The sequence below is a fragment of the Paroedura picta genome, chromosome 4 (assembly GCF_049243985.1).
Source record: "Paroedura picta isolate Pp20150507F chromosome 4, Ppicta_v3.0, whole genome shotgun sequence".
Lineage (NCBI taxonomy): Eukaryota > Metazoa > Chordata > Lepidosauria > Squamata > Gekkonidae > Paroedura > Paroedura picta.
In genome coordinates this window covers 108,238,098-108,259,475 of record NC_135372.1, presented here as the reverse complement: position 1 = coordinate 108,259,475, position 21,378 = coordinate 108,238,098, and the positions used below count along the sequence as shown (strand labels likewise).

The following is a 21,378-nucleotide window of genomic DNA, read 5'->3' as shown; positions in this document are numbered from 1 at the left end:
GGCTCTTTATTCTGTCATGTCCTCAGAGCAATACAAAGGAAGGAAATTGCATGTATAGAATGCATTCAATAATAGTATAGGAACAAACCTCTGGTAATAATTCTAGGCTGGTAATATTATAGGTAATATTACTATTTCCCCAAAATATTAAAAAGATGCTCCTTTAAGATGCATGATAATAAATATTAACCTGCATCAGTAGTACCAAATGAGGAACAGAAGTAAGAATTTATTTATTTATTTATTTTATATCCCACCTTTATCTTCAAGGGGAATCCAAAGCAGTTTACCTCATTCTCCTCTGTTTGTACTTACAACAACCCTGTGAAGTAAGTTAGGCTGAGCGTGTGTGATCGGCCCAAGGTCCCCCAGCAAGCTTCCACAGCAGAGTGAGAATTTGAACCTCGGTTTCCCAGATCCCAGTCCAATACTTTAAGCAGTAAACAACCTTAATTTCCATTGTAAATAGCATGGGTGGTGGTGGTGATGGTCTGTAGATAATATTCCAATTCCTTTCCATTTTTTGGACCTGGAAATCCCATGATCATTTTGAAGCTGGTGTCCAATTTTCTGATTCCTAGTTTTATTTTCTAATGAGTTATGCCTGTCACAAATAGACAGACATGTGGATTTTTTAATTATTATAGATGATAGCTAACAGCCAGCCATGTAACTGTTTTGTTAAAATATTTAGTTTAGATCAGAGTCATATGGAGTGAAGGCAGATGGAATCTTTGACTGTTGGCAGCCCTGTGTAGTTGGTAGTTATCCTAAATGAGTTTTCAATAGAACAGGCTAACTTCTCTTAAAGTTGTAGTGGTTTAAAGTCCAGCATTCCTTTAGATCTCAAGGCTGGGACTTCTTGTTGTCTTTCTCTATGTGGGCAGTATAGAGTCCTTAGGTAAAGCCCTGGTCCTTTGGGGCTTGTGCCTCCCAGGTTTACAGTAGGATGCAGGAGTAAGAGCAATTCTTCTCTGAGTCCAGAGAATCTACAATCTCCTCTTGGGAGAATGATCTCCTCTGGGGTCATTGAGTCCTTCCTTCTTCATGAGGAAAGCTTTACTTGCTAGTCATATGTTTCCTAGCTGTCTCTGTCACTTTTAGGTGTGACATTCCAGCAGAGTGTTACATGGTAAATCATTGCGTTACTCCAGCCAGACCTATTAATATATACATACCCTGAGCTTGGAGCTTGATTGCTTATTCCTGGCACCCTTCTTCCTGCCAGCTCTAGCCTTAGAGCTGGATTTCATCACATAAACTGAGTGCAGTCCCAGTTACTGAAATACTGAGCTGCAGAGAATCTCTCCACAGAGGCCAACTGATTGAAGATGGAGAAAAACTTGGAAAATCCGTCAGAGTTGCTCAAAGCAGTAGACCAGCATTGTACAGCAGTTTAACTTCCTGTATTCAATTGAAAACCACTGTTGGGTATTATTGACTATGGATGCAGAGTGATCTCTTTCTGTCTGCTGAAATAAATTTTATCCCTGAAGAAACTATGATGACTCCTTGGTGTGCCTCCTTGGTGTTGTTCAACCAATCAGAGCAATCAATCAGTGCACTTTCTGGCTAGTGCTTCAGGGGCCAGGCTGCTTGCTTTGGCAGCAGAGGTAAAACGGGGGTAAAAAATATGCTGCAACACCACAACATCACTACCAGCTGTGTAACTGCAACATGGAATGTTATAGAATTCCCCTGAAATTCTGTTATTTACTGTTTTGATAAGTTTCTCCCTCCTAGTCTCCCTAGCTGTTAGTAATTTGAAAGTTCATCAACTGTGGACAGCAGCAACTGGCTGAACATCTGCCCTTCAAAGCAGGAGAAAGCCAAATCCCTTCCCTTGGTCTGCAGACTGCATTCCGAGAAGGCCCCATTTTTCATGTTAGCTACATGAGAGTGAGAAATGTTCCCCTTCTGTTCTTGCTAAGTACTCGTTTCCCTGAGATTCCTGGACCTAAGTTTGAAAAACACTGACCTAGTACACAGTGTACTAGACTGATATCCAAGAGGCCCAAAATAGCTTTGTTAGTTATTCTAGCCACCCATTCAGTTAATAAGAACGGTTCCCAGGATATTCAGAGGCAGCTTCGTAATAGGTATAGTCATATATTATAAAGCACAGCCTTTTCCCAACATGGAGTGTAAGTAATTGTGCCTGGAAGAAGTAGCAAGAGAAATTGCCTCTTCTTTTTACCTGATTCTCAGTTTCTCAGCAGAGTGCAATGAGTTTCACCATTACTGTAAAAAAATAGTCTGCCTGCTTATAGCTGTTAGTTATAATGCTCTTAAAGCTCTAAGCCCTTCTAAAGAGTCTCATTCCATATATCTTTCCATTGTGATTCCTTGAGATCAGCAGATGCTTTTCACTATGTTCATTGATTTAAGCTGTAAACTATAGGTGACAACCAGTGGTACTCTGTTGTCTCATTTCAGCCCTGTCTTGTAGCAGACTTGTTCTGGATATGTCTTCTTGATTTTACTGGATGGTTATTGTAATTCTAAAATGCCTGTTATAAATCTTTCAGGAGAAAGTTCTTTGTCTAAGGGACTGCAGCAGATATAATGGAAGAACCATGACCCCATAGGAGAGAAAGGTAGGAAATGAATGAATGAATGCATACACTATTGGCTGTAAACCAGGGATACCCAACCACTGCACTTCTGACAAAGGGTGATGTAGAATCATAGAATCAGAGAATCATCGAATCATAGAGTTGGAAGGGGCCATACAGGCCATCTAGTCCAACCCCCTGCTCAACGCAGGATCAGCCCTAAGCATCCTAAAGCATCCAAGAAAAGTGTGTATCCAACCTTTGCTTGAAGACTGCCAGTGTGCAATCACAAAATGGCTGCTATGGGAGATAGTGCTAACCACAAAATGTCAGGATGTGAAGTTGTGTATAACTATCACAGTAACTCTTCAACATTTTAGGCAGAACTTCTGTTCAACAGAATGCATTTTCAAATGAGCATATTTAGAAATTTTTTTTGCAAATACACACAGTAAAGATCCTTGTGCTATGATGGATGAATCTATGTCTTTAAAAAATCTGCTAAGACAATCAGATTTCCAATGGTCTTTTGGAGCAAAAGACTTTTGTCCCACCCAGTTTCTAAAGATACTTGGTGGACCCCAAGAAAGGTCTTGGTGGGCATCCCATTGGGACCTTGCTGTGGACAAGGGTGATTGTCAGTGTTGCTTTTTAAAAGTGTAAAGTCATGGTTATATGTCCATAATATTTGCCATAATAATGGTGTCCAGAAAATGCTCAGGTTAACAGTGGGATGAAAGCTGTTGGTCCTAAAATCCTGAAGTACTCTCATATGAGTTTTTCCCATGAGTCCAGAAGACAAAAATATCATCAATAAATAAGTTTGGGAGAAGTGCTAAGAGACATAAGAGAAAGAACTATTGCTCTAAATCAGGCATTCTCAATAGAGATTTCCTGAAACCCTGGGATTTCCCTGAATGGATGGGAATTATGTTTTTAAATATATATTTTTTAATTTTTAACATTATTTTGGGTAATATGACCATATGTGGTTAGGTTGACTCACCCTCCCTAGAATGGCCAATGAAAGGCCTAGAGGGGCTGGAAAGGGGAGGGACCCTGATAATAAAATCCTTGTTGGTTGAGGCTCATCACATGTGGTAGCGACTAGAGTGCAGAGTAGTAAGTACTCTTGTTTTAACTTAATTGCTTGGGAGGTAGGGGGTGGCAGGGGCGATGAAGTGGCAGATACCTGCCAGCCCTGTTCCTGGCCCAGTGGAGTAGGCCAGTGGGAGTGCCTGGTGGATGTCATTTCTGGTGACATGTGACTTCCAGGGGCATGGAAGAGAGGTGTGGCCTGCTGACATCACTTCCAAAGTTCCTTGACACCTGAAGAATGTTTCAGGAGTTTCTCAGCAGAAAAAAGATTGAGAAAGGCTGTGCTAAATCATTTTTGGAATGTTCCCCTAACCACAAAAGTCCATGCAAGTAAGCACTTAGTAAAGCTGGTGGTTCTAACCCCTTGTTTAGCTTGTTCAGCTGGTTTTTCTATTTGCACAGATTTTTTAAAAAATCCGCAATCTGTTCTCTACCACCTCATTGCTACTTCAAACAGGAGAAGAAATAAAGTGTCTTCATGGATGGGGGTCACTTAAACGTCTAGTGATTTGACTTATTTATTGAGGATATTTTTGTCTTCTGGACTCACAGGGGAAGGATTCTCCCTCTTTGCAAGTTTTTAAGCCAAGGTTATATAGTTATCTGACAGAAATGCTGATTTTATGAACTTAGGCAGTGGTCCCCAACCTTTCCGAGGCTGGGGACCGGCAGGGCATCGGGCCGCGCCCCCGCGGATCGCGCCCGTGCGGGCCACGCCCGCGGATCGGGCCGCGCCCGCGGATCGGGCCGCGCCCACGCCGCGCCCGTGGGCCGCGCCCATGCCGCGCCCGCGGATCGGGCCGCACCCGAGCCGCGCCCGCGAGCCGCGCCCGGGCCGCGCCCACGGATCGGGCCGCGCCCACGGGCCGCGCCCGCGGATCGGGCCGAGCGGGCGTGGCCCGCACAGGCGCGGCCCGCACAGGCGCGGCCCGGCCCTGATTCCCTCTCCCCGCCTCCCGCAGTAAGAAGCTTCCCGGGCCGCAAGCTTGCGGCCTGGGAAGTTTTTTACTGCGGGGGCGGGGCGGGGAGAGGGAGCCGCGGCCCGGTGCCATGGCCTTTGCGGCCCGGCACCGGGCCGCGGCCCGCAGGTTGGGGACCACTGAACTTAGGTATCTTGTGAGTGAGGAAGGGATGTGCCAGTGTTGGTCTCTTGTGGTGCTTTCTTGCATACCCAGGGAATCGCTGATTGCCACTGTGGGATGGTAGGTGAAATTCCTCTAGGCCAGGATGGATTCTGGAGAATTTTTGGGTGGTGGGATCACTTGAGCATGAAATTGGGGTCACTGTGGGTGGGCAGGTAGTTGTGAGTTCCTGCATTGTGCAGGGGGTTGGACTAGATGACCTTGGAAGTCCCTTCCAACTCGTCGATTCTATGATTCTTTTAATGGCATATCATTTATTTTGCTTGAGTAACTGGCATGCCCCAACACATTTTGTTTGGAGCCTACTGGTATAAATCGTTGAACTGTTTACTTTTCCTCAAAAGGTGGTATTGAATCTTCTAGAACTGGGGAGGTAGCTGGCTCTCAGGGAACAAAGAGAACTCTGGCCCATCTGTTTGCAGGGAGGGCTGCTGCTGTGTTTAGATCTCCATGTGCCAAAACAGTTTTCAATAGGAAATGGAAGACAAGATGTGGGTGAAGAAGTTGCTGCTAAATCCCTTCTGTTAGGAGAGGATAAGACAGGATCAAGTGGCTCCAAATCTCTTTATTTAAATTGTATTCAGCAGCGGGAGGGTTTCCAGCTGCCAGGAGTTTGCTCTCATTTGTTTTATTTGCAAAGCATGAGGTCCTGAGTGATAGAGATATTAAAATACCTGCAATCCAGCGAGATGCTGTGCAGCTACTAGTGACAGATGTTATCTGCCGATCCCTATGAGTTCTCACACAGGAATTTGCAGAAATTGCCCTGTAATACTGCTGGAAGTGGCAACATTCAAGAGTCAGAGATGATGAAATGTCTCAGCAGTGACTGGGTGAATTCACATCTCGTGGGTCCCAGCACAGGGATTCTCACATATGTGGATGGTGGTGGAGAAACAAACTTGGCAGGCTTTCTAGAAACATGTTCTTTTACCAGTGGAAACATAATGTCATATCTTGTATAGAACTTTTAATGTGCTTCATTTTCCCAAAAATACATTATTTGTTTGTTTACATCCCATTCCAGTGGGGTAGCCAAGAAGAATTCCCATTTTTGAGATAGGGAACTGAGCTGTGGTGTCTTAACAGCTTTTACTGCTGAAAATCAAGTGGCAGCATTTAGATGACCTTCTAGCTTGGTGTAGTGGTTTGTGTAGTGGTTAGGAGTGTGGACTTCTAATCTGGCATGCTGGGTTTGATTCTGCACTCCCCCACATGCAGCCAGCTGGGTGACCTTGGGCTCGCCATGGCACTTATATCTGTTCTGATTGAGCAGTGATATCAGGGCTCTTTCCCACCTCACAGGGTATCTGATGTGTGGACAGGTTCAGTCTCACTTGGAGTACTGTGTTCAGTTTTGGGCACCACAGTTGAAGAGGGATGTAGACAAAATGGAACATGGTCCAGAGGAGGACAACAAAGATGGTGAGGGGTTTGGAGACCAAGACATATGAGGAAAGGTCAGGGAGCTTGGTCTGTTTAGCCTGGAGAGGAGACAACTGAGAGGGGATTTGATAGCCATCTTCAAGTATTTAAAAGGCTGCCATGTAGAAGATGGAGCAGAGTTGTTCTCTCTTGCCCCAGAGGGATGGACCAGAACCAATGGGGTGAAATTAATTCAAAAGAAATTCCATCTAAACACCTGGAAGAAGTTCCTGACAGTTAGAGTGGTTTCTCAGTGGAACAGGCTTCCACAGGAGGTGGTGGGTTCTCCATCTTTGGAAATGTTTAAACAGAGGCTGGATAGCCATCTGACAGAGAAGTTGATTCTGTGAAGGTTCAAGGAGGTGGCAGTTTACAGTGGATGAGTGATAGGGTTGTGAGTGTCCTGCATAGTGCAGGTTGTTGGACTAGATCAGTGGTCCCCAACCTTTTTATCACTGTGGATCGGTCAATGCTTGATAATTTTATTGAGGCTTGGGGGGGGTAGTCTTTTGTTGAGAGACATCGCTGCTGCCTGAGCCCCTTCTCCACTTGCTTTCCCCCCCCCCCGGCGCCCCTGACTTCCCGCATCCCGCTGGGGGCACTGCCAGCAGCAGCTGTGCAGTGCCATGCCTAGGGGGAGCCCCAGCCATGGAGGCCACTGGAGAGCACCCAAGATGAGCCAGCGGCAGAGTGGCAGGGCAGCCCCCGAGGCAGCAGCCAGGGAAGAGGACGAGGAGGAGCCGCAGCCCGGTACTGACTGATCCATGGACTGGTACCGGTCCGCAGCCCGGGTGTTGGGGACTGCTGGACTAGATGACTCAGGAGGCCCTTTCCAACTCTATTATTCTATGACTAGTAGTAGAGCCCGCTGAAACCAAAATTCAGCGGGCGCTAGGGGCTTGGGGAGCTTTTTTCCTCCCCACCCCCGATCTGGAAAAAAGCTCTCCAGGCCCCGGGGAAGGCGATCCGCGGCTCGCGGAGCTGCGGATCGCCTTCCCTGGGGCCTGGAGAGCTTTTTTCCCTCCCCACCGATCTGGGAAAAAGCTCTCCAGGCCACGGGGAAGGTGATGCGCGGCTTGCGGAGCCGCGGTTCGCCTTCCCCAGGGCTTGGGAAGCTTTTTTCCTCCCCCCCCCCGATCTGGGAAAAAGCTCTCCAGGCCCCGGGGAAGGCGCTGGGCGGCTCAGCGTGCCAGCTGGCGGCCTCCCTGGGGTCTGGGGAGCCATTGTCGGGTAGAGGGCGGGGGCCAGAGAACATACATTAGCTCTCGGCGGCCAGCAGAGCAATGGCCGCCATGGAGCGAAGGTAAGCTCTGGTGGGGGGTGGGGCGGGTTGGGAGGCGCTTCGCGCATCTCAATTGGTTGTAGTCTGGGAAAACAGCCAATCAGCAGCTCCGCTGTGCGCGGCTGCTGATTGGCAGTTTGGGGCTGGACTGAGAAGCAGAGGGCCCAATCGGGAGGCGCTTTGCGCCTCCCGATTGGGCCCTCTGCTTGTCAGTCCAGAGGAAGGGGCCTATCGGCACCCTTCCTCATCCCGGACAGGGCCTGCCCTCGGGGCCCTTACTTTTTTATTTCTTCCGCTCCGCCAGGAGCGGTTAAAGATTCTAACTATGCTTTGGGGGTGTGTATGCATATAAGTCTAATGATTAGAATTTTGAGGAAAGGCAGGACAAACATTTTTAAAAAATAAATTTAAAAAAATGTGATTTGTGGCCTTTTTAGGCATCTGGATAATGATTGAGTCCATTGGCCAGTGTTAGATTTGCCTCTCACCCTTTACAAAAGTTCTGCAACTTTGGCAGGCAGAAATCAAACAAGTATTGTTTCCCTATCCTTGCATCTCCCTAATGAAAGTGTGGGTTTGTTTTAGATTCAGGAAAAAAAATGCTGATGCTGCTATTTCTACCACTATATCTACGTGGGTATAGCTAAAGCTGACCATTATGATAGGCATTAGAGCTTTAGTTTCTGCTTCTGCTTCTTCTTGCTGCAAATCTTAATATTAAGCAGAACTTTTAAGAAGCAATTTAAACAGAACTCATCACCAGTTCCTATCCTTCAATTCCTGCTGAACATGGCAAAACGTTCAATGGGCAGTTGCTATGGAACAAACGAGTAATTCATTCTGAACCTTTGATTTTTCTCTAGGGTATAAAAGTTGAGATGTGAATGACAGAGCTTGTCCCAGGAGGATTGCTGCTGATTTATGGACACTCTCAGCGGTGTGTCCTGATATTTATGAGATCAAAAAAGAAAAATGGATTTTGCAGAGGATGGGAAAGATTTTCCAGAAAATTTATGGGTGCAGCTGATCTGAGAGTTCATTAGTGCTCAATTCATGTCAAAATAACAAACAACACTTCAAAAATTGACCGGCATTCTCTCTAAAGGAGGTTTCAACAATATGCAGCCGCAGGCCATGTGTGATATGACAGCCAGGCACTGCAGCTCCCTAGGTGCTTGATTATCCTTCTGCTTTTCTGCTCTGCACAGGCCTGCTCCACAGAAATGGAGACAGATATACAAGTTCTTTATAGACACACTCTAAGCATATGCAATTATTCATTAACATGTTTGTAGGTGACAGCAGAGTGACTCCAGCCTATGAATATTCATTGGGAAATGTACATAGTGTATACAGCTGCAGGACACAGGGTCTTCTTGGTGTAATTGGGAACATCATTTGTTCAGAGTTTGGATCCCCTCTGCATTTATTCTTATATGCGTGTTAGCTCTGTAGGTTGGGGGCTGGGTAGAGCCCACTGGAGTGTAGGAGATTTCTAGAGCTTAGTGGGTGCTTCCAGTGGCCTAAGGGAGAATCATTTTAAAGTAATTGCCGATGGCATGACATCACTACCAGGAAAAACCCAGATGTGATGTCGTGTCTCTCTAGGGATTGCTGGAAACGCTAGGCCTGCAACCAAAATAAACTAGGAGTCCAGTGGCATCTTAAAAGCCAACAACATTTATTCTAGCACAAACTTTTTGTCGATCTTTAAGGTGTCACTGAGATCCTGTTTTATTTTGTTTCTATGGACTAACGTCACTCCCTGTCTGGGCCTGCCACCATTATTCCCATGCACATTAATTGCAGGTGCCCAGCAAGGATTTAAGGGTTTATCAACATTAAGTCAGATGAACATTCACTGATGGACTCTCTTGATAGCCATAATGACCCTATCCAATTAAAAAAGCTGTCTTGACTGAAGCAATATTAGTCAGCATCAGATTTAGCAAGCATTTCAGACAATGGTCCTAGCCATGGCAAGCTACCAGTCAGAGGTTGTGTTTAGATGTCTACAAAAGGTGGGTCAGCTGCTTTGGTCAGCAGCAATATGGGTGACAAATAGTGAGAGGAGGCAACTTCCAACTACACTGCTCAGATTGCACTCCCTGTTGTGTTGCCACTATATGTGACACCCCAATCAGGAAGAATGTTGGCAGCTCATCTCTAAACCCATTACCTAAAGAAAGGCAATCAACATGGCTAAATTACTACTCAAATGGACTAAGGTGCAAATGGCATTTCTTGCCAAACAATTTCTTGCCCTGTGAGAATTATGATGTACACACACATAAAACAAACATTCTCTATAGAGCTTCCCAGCAGGCACCCACAGATCCATTTAAGCATCTTGTTCTGGCAAAGCTGTACACAAGATCTAATGAAGGAAATGTATAAAATATTTAGGAGGTTCTTTATCGAGGTTGTTGCTGCTCGAAGAAAAGTCCTAGTGCATAAAGGTCAGTAAATGAGGCCATTTTTCAGAGACTCTCTGAGTACCATCAGAATCTAAAGCCTTAACTCCATAGCCTTCCCTCTTATCAGTGTTTGCAAATGGGCCTTTGAAACTAATGTGAAATATGGATGGAAAAACCAAAACCATTTTTTTCATGAAGGTTTTACTTGCAGAGTCAGAAAAAGCATAAGAGGTGAACAGGGGTGCCACAAGATTGCTGGTTTCTGCTCTCAGTAGAAGTACTGAACATACTTAATGGTTCATTATTTTAAAACTGGATTTCATGTTGAATAATTCAGAATGTTAATAAAGCCTGTATTAGTGTGAAAATCTCCCTATGTTGCTTAGATAGCCTCTAAATAGAGGACAAGATTTTTTTAAAAAAACTGGTTAGCCCCCCCCCCCTGCATTAAGCTAACTGTCCACAATACTTCTGAAGTAGTTCTTAGAGAAGCCAAACAAAAGATGTCCAAATATAAAATATTCTGTAAGAAAACACGTTTTCTGATTAGCAGTTTCAGAAATCTGCACATGAAAACTGAAGTACTCTGTAGACATTTTTTCATAGCGTTTTCTTTACAAACATCTGAAACCCATCCAGCTGCAATAGTACTTAAAGTCTCACTTTCCTAAACCTGCTTCCTACACTCACTGAAATCCTGCCAACTTGTTTATTCTAGAATAGATGATGTCTCCTTCCTACTAGGGCTGATGACTAAACTTGGCAACAGACCAGGTACAATAAGCTGGGCTTATTCTTGTGACTTGAGCTCAACTGACAAGGATCAGCACTGGTGCAGTTGTGCCTGCTGCTACTACAGTTCAAGTCATCCTTGAAGACAGAAGATCAGAAACAGGCACAAAAGTTTGCAAACCAACTCCTGCAGTTACATTTCAGCACTGCAGATCTCCCATTTTCAGCCTGACCTTTACTCCAAGGTCTATTCATTTATTTTATAACATCTTAGCCACTGTTCTCCTTTGCAGAACTCAAAGTGGCTTGCAATATAAATAAAACATTATAAAACACAATAAAAGCAACAATTAGCTGCAAAAGAATCACAGATAATTACTTGCTCAGATTTAGGAGTCATCAGGTGCCAAAACACCTTAAACAACAGGGCTGGTTGTGAACTAGCTGATGCAATGGAAGCAGGGAATTAACATTTCTCTACTGCTGTTACAGCAATTTTAAGGGTCTTCCAGTGAGCAATATAGACTGCGAATAATTGTGAATGAATTTTCTGTAGTGTAATTCTAGATTTCTCCCAAACATCTTCAGGTCACTGAGCTCCATGGTAAACCATGGGACCAAATTGAATCCCAAGGGTGGGAAATATCCATGAGGAACAGCCTGATTGATAGCTTTTAGGAGTGTCATGTTCTATGTTTTCACCACACCCTTAATATATTACTTTTTTTAAATCCTAAAATCCCCTATGCTGGGATCCATAAGTTCACAGGTGGATCATTTTAATCAACTCACCTCCCCTGTGAAATGATGGAGTGATAAGGATCAATGATATATTCACCCTTGTCTTGTGGAGATAGTGGTCAGGCTCTGGCATAGGCTGAACCACCAGCTCCCAAACCAGACCTTCCCTAAAAGGCACAGCACAAATAATTAAGTTAAAGGTATGGCATTTTTGATGTGTTGGACCAATCATGACTTGAAAGAGGCCCAAGACAGCCAGAGTCTACAAAATCCTGTGCTGTACCCAAAATGAATGCTGGGCATAGAAGTTGAAGTCTCCCAGAAAACTCAGTCTATGTGTCTCCAGGACCACCTATGACAATGCCTCCACCAGCTCAGATAGTGTGGCCAGTGGCCACAGTGTCTGTAAGCTAATATAACATTTGTAAACTAGATATTGAAATCGAAGTGTTTGTTCGGTGATAAAACATCACATCCAAGGGAATAAGATTGCCCATTAGTGAAGAACATAGTTTTGTTCTGTCCAAGAAATGGGATCTTATCAGCTTTGATTGTAAGTATTTAATGAATAGCATGCAAGTCAGAACAAACCCAATTATAAAATGCTCTTGTGTTAATAACTGCCTTTCAGGCAGTGAAGAAAGTTAATACACTCTGAATAAAAGGCAAGGAAAGCCATTATCATCAAATGACTGGTTCTTGGTCAGCCAAAGAACCATGAAATCATTACGTTTAATTATGGGAGATATCAGCCTCAATAATTATTTGTAATGATTTGTGAGTGCACAATGCACTCTCTGAGACAAGGTAGTTAATGGTGTCACAGGCAGCTGAAACTATTCAGTGAAATCTTAGCTCTTGCCCCCCTCCCAACTCATCAAACTGACTTTGTTCTGCAAGGGAAGCCACAAGTATCTCTTGCAATTGCCATTTTAGAGCAGTGGCTGAAAGCCTTCGCTCTTTGCATGAGAAAATGATAACGCTCTCATGCCATCCCAACTCCATCAGATGCAAAGGAATACTAGTATTCCTAACAACTGTAAAGACGTTGATTAATTACAATCTAAAGATGCCCCATTTAACTTTAAATTTGAAGATGGAAAAGTCCTGTCTGCTTCTGCATTCTCTTCTTACTGCTATATTGAAATAATAAGGGAGAAAGGTGTGGAAAGCAAAAAGAGTAACTACCTTATCTCTGGATGGATCAGGAATTTTCATAGAAACCATAGTTGACAAAATAAAGTTTCATCTCCATTACACTGCTCCCAGGTTCTGAAAATCATAAAAGTAGGCTTACCAACAGCATTATTGGTGCTGTTTAATAGGACTGCTAGCCCAGCCATGCAGACCTGAGCTTGCTGGCCCCAAGCCCGGGTAAGTAGGGAGAGTTAAGGAAAGACCTGGCAACCTACTTTGTAAAAAAAAATTGCCAAGGAAATCCTATGGTACAGCTCTCAAATGAGCCCCTCAGGCAAGAAGGTATCTAACAAGTGACTCGGAAGGAGCAAGGACCTGCAGCAAGTAGCTCTGGAATTTATGATGTGCCTGGGGAAAATCCAGCAGGAACCCCAGGTGCTGATGCCGGCAATTATCAAAGCAAGAGTCTGTACTGTACAAAGATGCCCTAAAAACAACTTGGAATGTTAGAGGACTGAGTCCAGGAAAATAGGAAATTGTCAAAAGAGAAATTGTCAGGTTGAACATTGACTTCCTTGGCATCAGTGAATTACATTGTACAGATAATGGTTTCTTTCAGTCAGAGGATTTTACCATCTACTAGTCAGGATATAACTCAATAAGAAGGAACAGTGTGGCTTTCATTGCAAGTAAAAGATTTTCTTGAGCAGTGGAATGTTTTTCGACAATCAATGGCCAAGCCAATAAATATCACAGCTGTCCAAGTCTTTGCTCCGACAACTGATGCAAAAGAGGCAGAAATTGAAGATGCCTGATAAACTGTGGCTGTTGAAAAAGCAGTTAAACACATACTGTGCAAGAAGCCAGAAAAAAGATCAAAATGGCTCCCAGATGAAACTATAAGAATAGCTGAATGTAGAAAAGCAGCAAATGTTGCAGGCAAAAGGGAGAAAGCAAGAAAATTAAATGCAAATTTTCAAAGGGCAGCAAGAATAGACAGTAAAGCTTTCTGGAAACAGAAATGCAAGTTGTTAGAAGAAGATTACACATGAGAAATACTTTCACACAAGTAAAGAGGTTTCAAATGCCATTTGCTGCTCACAAAATCATTATCAAAGATAAACAAGGGAGGGAACTGGCTGACCAACAGAGCATCAAAAACAGGTGGTTGGAATACATAGAAGAACTGTACACATGCAAAACAGAAGTTTGCTCTCTTCAATATGAAATAGAAATAGAACTTGAACTGGCCATTCTTGAAGAGGATGTTGAATGAGCCTTGAGTCAATTGCTGAACAACAAGGCCCTGGGCATTGACATCATATCCAAGGGATCACTTGGTCATGAAATTGGGGTCATTGTGGGTGGACAGGTAGTTGTGACTTCCTGCATTGTGCAGGGGGTTGGACTATATGACCCTGGATATACCTTCCTACTCTATGATTCTATGATTCCATGGCTGAGATGTGTACCAATCAAAACCATTACAGCTTTGTGCCAAAAAATCTGGGAAATGAATAACTGGCCAGAGAAGTGGAAACGATCTGTGTTCATCCTACTCAAAAACTAAGGAAGGCCCAGAACAGCTGATTACAAATTTCAATGAAATAAGTAAGAAATTGACAAGGTGTACTAGAGCATTCATTTGATAACTCCATTTGATAAGCCTAACCACCAGACAACAAATAGAGAAGCTAGATTTCCTGATTTGGCTCATGTCCTAATTGCCCTAATTGTGATGGGGGCCAGATATTCAGTGGGCAAGCAGTACATGGCTGTTCACTGGGCTACTTTCCACAAATACAATTAGTTGTATGTGTAAAGTAGCATCAAATTTCAGATGACTTATGACAAACCCTCATGGGGTTGTCAAGGAAAGAAATATGCAGAGGTAATTTGACATTGCAAAGATTTCTTTGCTAGCCTCCTTAGTTTCTGAGATCTGACAAGACCAGTCTGGCCTGGGCCCTCCAAATCAGGGCAATAGCAGTCGTATAAAATGGCCATTCATCTCCCTATCCATTACTGTTACCTTGCTATGCTCCACCACAAATTATTTTGAGATTGATCTATTTCTCAAATAAGTTGTTAATTTAGCCATTACTGCATAATGAGCAAGTTTATTTTCCCACTGTAATAAATCATCTTTTTGTTTTGTAACCAGCAGTTGAAATACAGTCATCTCTCTTAAAGTTCCACCTTCTGTGCTAATGATTTTCTTTAATCTTGAAATTGATAAATAATATAGTAGTCACTGAATATTAATTCCTTCATCTCTGATATCTTGCCGGGACTTGAGTTTCCCCTGAGCATTATATCATATGTTAAAATATCGCTTCTGTTTCTGGTATTCCAGTTATGGTAAGCTTCTATAGGGGACAGAAGCAAAGATTTTGATGGACTCTGTATATTCCAGCAAGTAAACCATATTCTCAGAAGTTCATATCTAATCATATGACTCCTTTCCTGCATTACAATCACAAATAGATAATTAGACCTTCTTCTGCATCTGCTGATTCAAGTTTTACTGCTCTTTGTCTTGTTTTTTAATCCAGTCCACAATCCAGACTGAGCATGCTGCTAGGTAATACAGTTTTAAGTGTGGCATTGCTGCTAATTTTTCCCTCTTCTTCTCATCTTGAAGTACTTTGAAATTTATTCTTATTTATTTGCCAGTGTTTATCCATCTTTGCCATTCTTTCATTATTTTTTACTTCTAATATATAGGTAACATTTGAAATAAAAAAATTAATTTTGGTAGCACGTTCACTTTAATTGCTGAAATTTTACCAAGCTATGAGATTTTAACATTTTTCTATCTTGATAAATATGCACAAATCATTTCCAGGTTTTCTGATAATTATTTGTAAAAAAGTTACAATTTTGTCCAGTTACATTTATCCCCAAATATTGAGTAGGATCAGTGGTTACTGTGCATTCTTTAGAATATCTTCTTGTTGTTGTTGCATTAAAATTTTCTTATCATTTTTGTCTTCCTCCTATTAATTTTATACACTGAAAAGGATCCAGGAATTTATGAATATGAATTGCTAAAGCCAACTCTGCAGCAAAGAAGATAGATTTGCAAAAATGCAAGGAAAGTCTCACACCTTTCCCACATATTTGCAGAAATGCCAGAGAACTCTCACACTAGCAACAAAAATGATACAATTAACTGGGTGGAGGAAAGTCTGTTACTCAGGTGTTTTTGGAATTTCTGAAAGCACAGTGCAGCTACCTTGCTGGTTGATCTGTGAAACTCAATGGGCCTGGGAAAGGCGGGAAAACCTGGGCGATAAGAACCGGCGTGTGACTTGTGATAATCAGATTTGGCTTTGTGAGTCCTGGGAGAACTGCTTCGAATAAACTTATAACCTTTTCATAATTGAAGTTTTATTTCAGGTCTATCATCCTGATAGTCACTACCTCCATTTGTTTGATAGATGTGCAGTGAATGCAAGCCATGAGCGTTGGAAGAGCTGATCCTGCATATCTGAGAGACCTCTATCTATTCCCCCAAAGACCACTCTGTTCTTCAAAATCCAACCAGTTGGTGGTCCCTGTGCTCAACTTTCCCCCCACCCATTCAGCCACCGACCTCACAGAGCAAATCCAGCCCTGACAGAACTTGCACAGTTCTGCAGGGCCTGTAAGATGGTGCTCTTCTGTCAGGCTCTTGGTTGGGGCCAGTGAACTCAAATAACATCTAATGCCTCCCAATCAAAGCCACCCCCAATATAAGTCAGCTCTCAAGAACCATTTTCTGCCATATTTATCTACTTGAGTGTCATATTTTCATCTGTTGCATGGGCCTCTATGCTGCGTCACAGAGCTTCCCCAACAGCAGTACTATGAAGTTCCCTTATCAGGGACAATTGTTTGCCTCTTTTAAATCTTTCCCCGTGTTTAAAAAGGTTTATTCAGTATTTCTGGAAAGATCTATATAATGCCATTTCAGACGTTATTAGTACAATTTCCATAACAAATGTCCATTAGAAGAAACCCTGTGTGTGCCTCCTCCCTCGTAGAATTGTCTCTGAGGTATATTGAGTCAACAACAACAGCAAAGAGAGGATTAGTTTGAAGGGGGTGCCCCTGCCCAACTTCAAAAATAATTTTCCTTCCACCTTGTAAGATGTTTGGAAAAAGTAGCTTTCAGGCCTTATGACTAGCTGATTAGATCATATCAAATTCCCTTTGTAAAAAAGTTACAGTGCAAATTGAGGGGTGGACTGGTTGATCAGCAGCACATCCAAACAACTGCATCAGTTCCAAAGCACATAGCCAGGGTTGAACTGATGCTAGGGTGGCCTTGGTGTAAGCCAAATGTCCCCATGGGTGCCAGAATTTTATGCTGCAGGGCGCCTTGGCTCAGTAGTACCAGTGACAGGCACTGGCTCACCAGCTACTTCCTCTCACAAACCAATGACAATATGGGAGAGCACAACTGGTGAGCAGACACTGATCAATGTTGACCCAAGCCAAGTGACCCTGGGGGAGTGGCAGGGTGGCTGGCACCTGACTGTGCTTGCTTCTGGCCCCTGGAGGTCCACTAGGAAATTTCCCTGTAAGTTAAATGGCCAGACATCCCTTGCATACAAAGAAATTCTTCTAGATGTTGGTGTTTTCTGAAGCCACTTGTCTGCCCTTTTGCACATCAGGTTTCCTGTTCCACTTGTGCTTTTGCAGAACAAACTCTAAAACTGTGCATAGCTGCCTCTTTTTAAATTCAGTATCAGTTGTCAGATGAGTTTGTTTGTTTGTTTATTATACTTCCCTCCCCAAAGGCATTTTTGTTCTGGAAGGCATTTGGAGTTCAAGATCCCCTTCTCATGTCACATTTGGTTTTCTATTGATTCCCTGCTTATTTTGATGTATTTGCTTCATAGTTTATTAGTGCTTGCGCTATTCACATTTATTATCATTTTCCATCTCTGGAACCTACAGCGAAGTCTGTTGAAAAATGTGGGTTATAAATATTTTAATAAAAATAAATGCATGGTGGTGGTTTCTGCTATTAATCTGATTAAGTCGGAGTGAACTAAGATAAAAACATGTATCAGGAATAAATAACTTTTTAGATGGTGGGGTGACCATCTAGCATATAACTTGTTTTTACCAGCTTATTTTGCCCTTTTCAAATTTCTGCAGTCCAGCTCTTCTTTTCCATTTCCCTCAGGGACAATTCTATGATGATGGGGGTGCCTCCCTTATCTGCTCCCCTTCTATCTTTACTGGCAGTTTTGTGGACTCTGTTTTTAGACTCCTATTCCCTCTGTCTATCTGGTAACTACAGGTTTAATGCACCAATTGATTTTCCACCAAGGATAGGGTTAATTCACTTTCTAACAAACTCAATATTCTGCGCTGGAGACTTAAATTGGTTTAAAGTCATTCCCTCACCCCGGGGAACTGTTGTTCAGTGAGGGAGGAGAACGGAATTACTGCTGGCTTTTATACTTTCAAATGGAGAACAGCCACTGAGTCTTTGTCCAAGTATACTTTGACACAACAGGAGATCTTTTCTTCACCTAATCTAATTAAGTTTGCCTAATACTTTCTCTGCATCAGGAGACTTGGACTTTTCATCATGTTTACCATCTTCTTTTCCTCTGCTCTGTGTTTCCTTTACCTAATTTCAGCTGGACAAAGAGGACTGGATAACTTGAAAGTTTGCTCACTACATTGTAGTGTTTCAGTTGGTCCTAATAAAAGTATTACCTTAAAATTAATCGTCCACCAATAGTGAATCAGTGGCAGCATATCTTTTTGTGGCTCAATGGTGACTCAATGATAGAATTTCTACTTTGCTTGTAGAGGGTCCCAGGTTCAATCCCTGTCATCTCCAGTTAAAAAGATCAGATAGCAAAGTGATGTAAAAGAGTCCTGCGTGAGTCCTTGGAGAGCAGGTGCCAGTCAGAATAGACCAGGTTATCCAGGGCTCCCTGGAGAGGTCCTGAGAGGCTTGCTGAGAGGTCTCTAGAGGTTCCTCAGTATTTCAGCATTGTTCTTTATGGACAACCATGCCCTCCATTTTTTGCAATAGCAATTGATTTGCAGGAGGGCATTTGGGCTCAAGGAAGACACGCACACATTTTCATTGGGTTGAAAAAGGTCACAGCTATATTATTACTCCAAAGGAGTGTTTGCACAGCATGGGAGAAGGAGCCTGACTTGCTGTCCAAAGACCACAAGAACCTGGACCCCAGCAGCGCCCTGGAGCCCATCCAGATCCTCATTGGGAACACGTCTCCTTGCTGCTGGGATCCCACCCACAGGAAGAGCCAGCAGCGCCCTTGGGCCCACCCGGTTCCCCCGCTGGGAATGCGGGTCCCCTTGCCGCTGGATTCCCACCATAGGGAAGTGTCCACCTGGGGTGCCAAGAGGAAGCGCAGACTTCCCATGGACCCACCCCAGGCCACCCGGCACTGTAAACCCTGGGGTGCCAAGGAGAGGTGCCCACCTCATTCTTGGTCCCACCCCAGGCTACCTGGCCTTGCGAGCCCTAAGCCTTCCCAACCGGGTCGGCCCTGCTCGCAGATCTGCCACCTCTTAGGAGGTCCCCAACCTGGGGAGTCCGATGCGCAGAGCAAACTCCCCCCAAACAGGCTCCATCCCATGCTAAAACAGCCAGCTGTGACAAAATGCAATATAAACATTTAATCCAGTAGCCATCTAAACATAAACAGGCAACAAAACAGGGTGGGTGGGAGGGAAGCTGCTCAGGCTGCAAGCCTGGCAAGAGAGGCAGGGCTTTTAAGGCGCACCGAGCTCACGCCCAGGGGCCAAATGGTGCGTGCGCAACGCTCTCGCACAGCGCCTGCCCTTCCTGCTACAGAATCTCCCTGCAGCGTGCCTTTCCACCGCCCGCTCCTCCGCTGCATCAATGGCGGCTTCAGCTAAGTCTTCGCCGCTTTTTATTTTCACCATTGTGCCTGGATTTCGGCCTCAAACCACCAGGGAGGTGTGGCTAGCTGACATCACTCCTAGCTGGGTTCCAGGGCCCCTTGAAGCCTGCAAAATACTTCAGGGGCTCCTCCACAGTCAAAAGGTTGAAAAGGGCTGGAGTAGACAAAGCTGACCTTGATAGATCAGTGGTCTTATTCAAGGCAGTTTCATATGAATTCCCTTGTGAATATCTGGTGAATACATTTGAAAGCTGGATTCAAATGGGTAGCCCTGTTGGTCTGAAGGAGCACAATCAAACCAGAGTTCAGTGGCACCTTTAAGATTTATTCAGGGCGTGAGCTTTTGAGTGCAAGCACTCTTCCTCAGACTAAGAACTCCTTACATGACCGTGGGAATATATAGCAAAAATTAATTCTGTTACATTAGTAAATTGTGTCACACATCCAAATACAGCCAATGATAATTCTTTGCCAAAACAGCCAAGCAATCCCCTTGAAATTCAGTTGTTATTCACACAAACATGGGAAAAATAAAACTGTCTGTGACAGTGATCAAAGGCTTCCACACAACCATATGCTGCTTGCCCCAACTGTTTCCAGTGTGAAACATTCTTACAAGGTAATTGCCCGTAACTATCTTATTCCAAGCTATCTCATTTTATGCTATCTAGATGTCTTTTTTAATGCTTTTGAAATTTTTCTTAGGTTAAAAAATGGGATCAAAGTCACAAAAGGGAAGTTAACCCAAAGGTTTGTTTATGAAACTATAATCTGAAACTATATTTTATTTTAACTTAGCATGCACTAGGCCAGGGGTAGTCAAACTGCGGCCCTCCAGATGCCCATGGACTACAATTCCCATGAGCCCCTGTCAGCATTCTCTGGCGGGGGCTCATGGGAATTGTAGTCCATGGACATCTGGAGGGCCGCAGTTTGACTACCCCTGCACTAGGCAATGCAATCCTGAACACAGTTGTTCCCTTCTATATCTATTAAAGTTCTCTTACATTCAGGGTTATATTCCTTTCAGATAAAAGATGTAAACTGAGCCAAAGTATGGTGCATGCGACAGTGTTCTGACATAAGTCTTTGCTAATAGTTTATGACCTTCACTATATTCTTCCCATTTTGTTGCTTCTTCTTGTCCTTGTAAATATTCAGCAGACAGTGGAGCATCCAAGAGCAATTATTTATTTATTTATTTGACCCTAATTCAGTAGCTGTTGTCAGATTTTGATGTGCTAGACAAGGTGAAATGGAGCTAGTGTAGGGAAGGTGGTCAAAATTTTAAAATAGTCCTGCAATTTTGATTGTGTCCCTAAGTTTGTCAAACTCAGCCGAGGGGGTTTCTTCCAGGTCTCACCATGTTTCTAGAGAGAGCACTGCTAAAAGTCAAATATCATCTCCTCCATAGTATTTGAACTGGAGCCTCTCTATCCCCATTTTCTGATTGCTGTTTGCTTTAATATGTCCTTTCCCCTTCTCTCCTCCCTTAAATTGTTGCTACTCAATTGTGTTCGAAGAATTTAAATATGTAAAGAAGGGTAAAGCACCAAGTTGCTTAAAAGAATAAATAGTTATATTTAGAAGAGAAAGAACCAGTTTGGTGTAGTGGTTAGGAGTGCGGACTTCTAAACTGGCATGCCAGGTTCGATTCTGCGCTCCCCCACGTGCAGCCAGCTGGGTGACCTTGGGCTCGCCACGGTGCTGATAAAACTGTTCCGACCTGGCAGTGATATCAGCGCTCTCTCAGCCTCACCCACCCCACAGGGTGTCTGTTGTCGGGAGAGGAATGGGAAGGCGACTGTAAGCCACTTTGAGCCTCCTTCGGGTAGGGAAAAGCGGCATATAAGAACCAACTCTTCTTCTTCTTCTAAATTATTTTTGTTCTGATACAACTTGCTTGCATTTTCCTGAATGGAGCTCACGTTCTGGAAGTTA

General features: G+C 43.6%; 1 long non-coding RNA gene across 2 annotated transcripts in view; it reads left to right on the top strand.

Moving 5' to 3' along the window:
• LOC143836854 (uncharacterized) overlaps positions 1-21,378 on the top strand; it is a 52,466-nt gene that overhangs the window by 21,532 nt on the left and 9,556 nt on the right. Inside the window, exons 1-2 of one of the 2 annotated variants that reach the window (XR_013230785.1) lie at positions 2,071-2,144; positions 2,529-2,597. This is a non-coding gene — a long non-coding RNA (uncharacterized LOC143836854). Of the gene's footprint in view, positions 1-2,070; positions 2,145-2,528; positions 2,598-21,378 lie in introns of those variants that run through there. The other variant, XR_013230786.1, reaches the window with a different exon arrangement.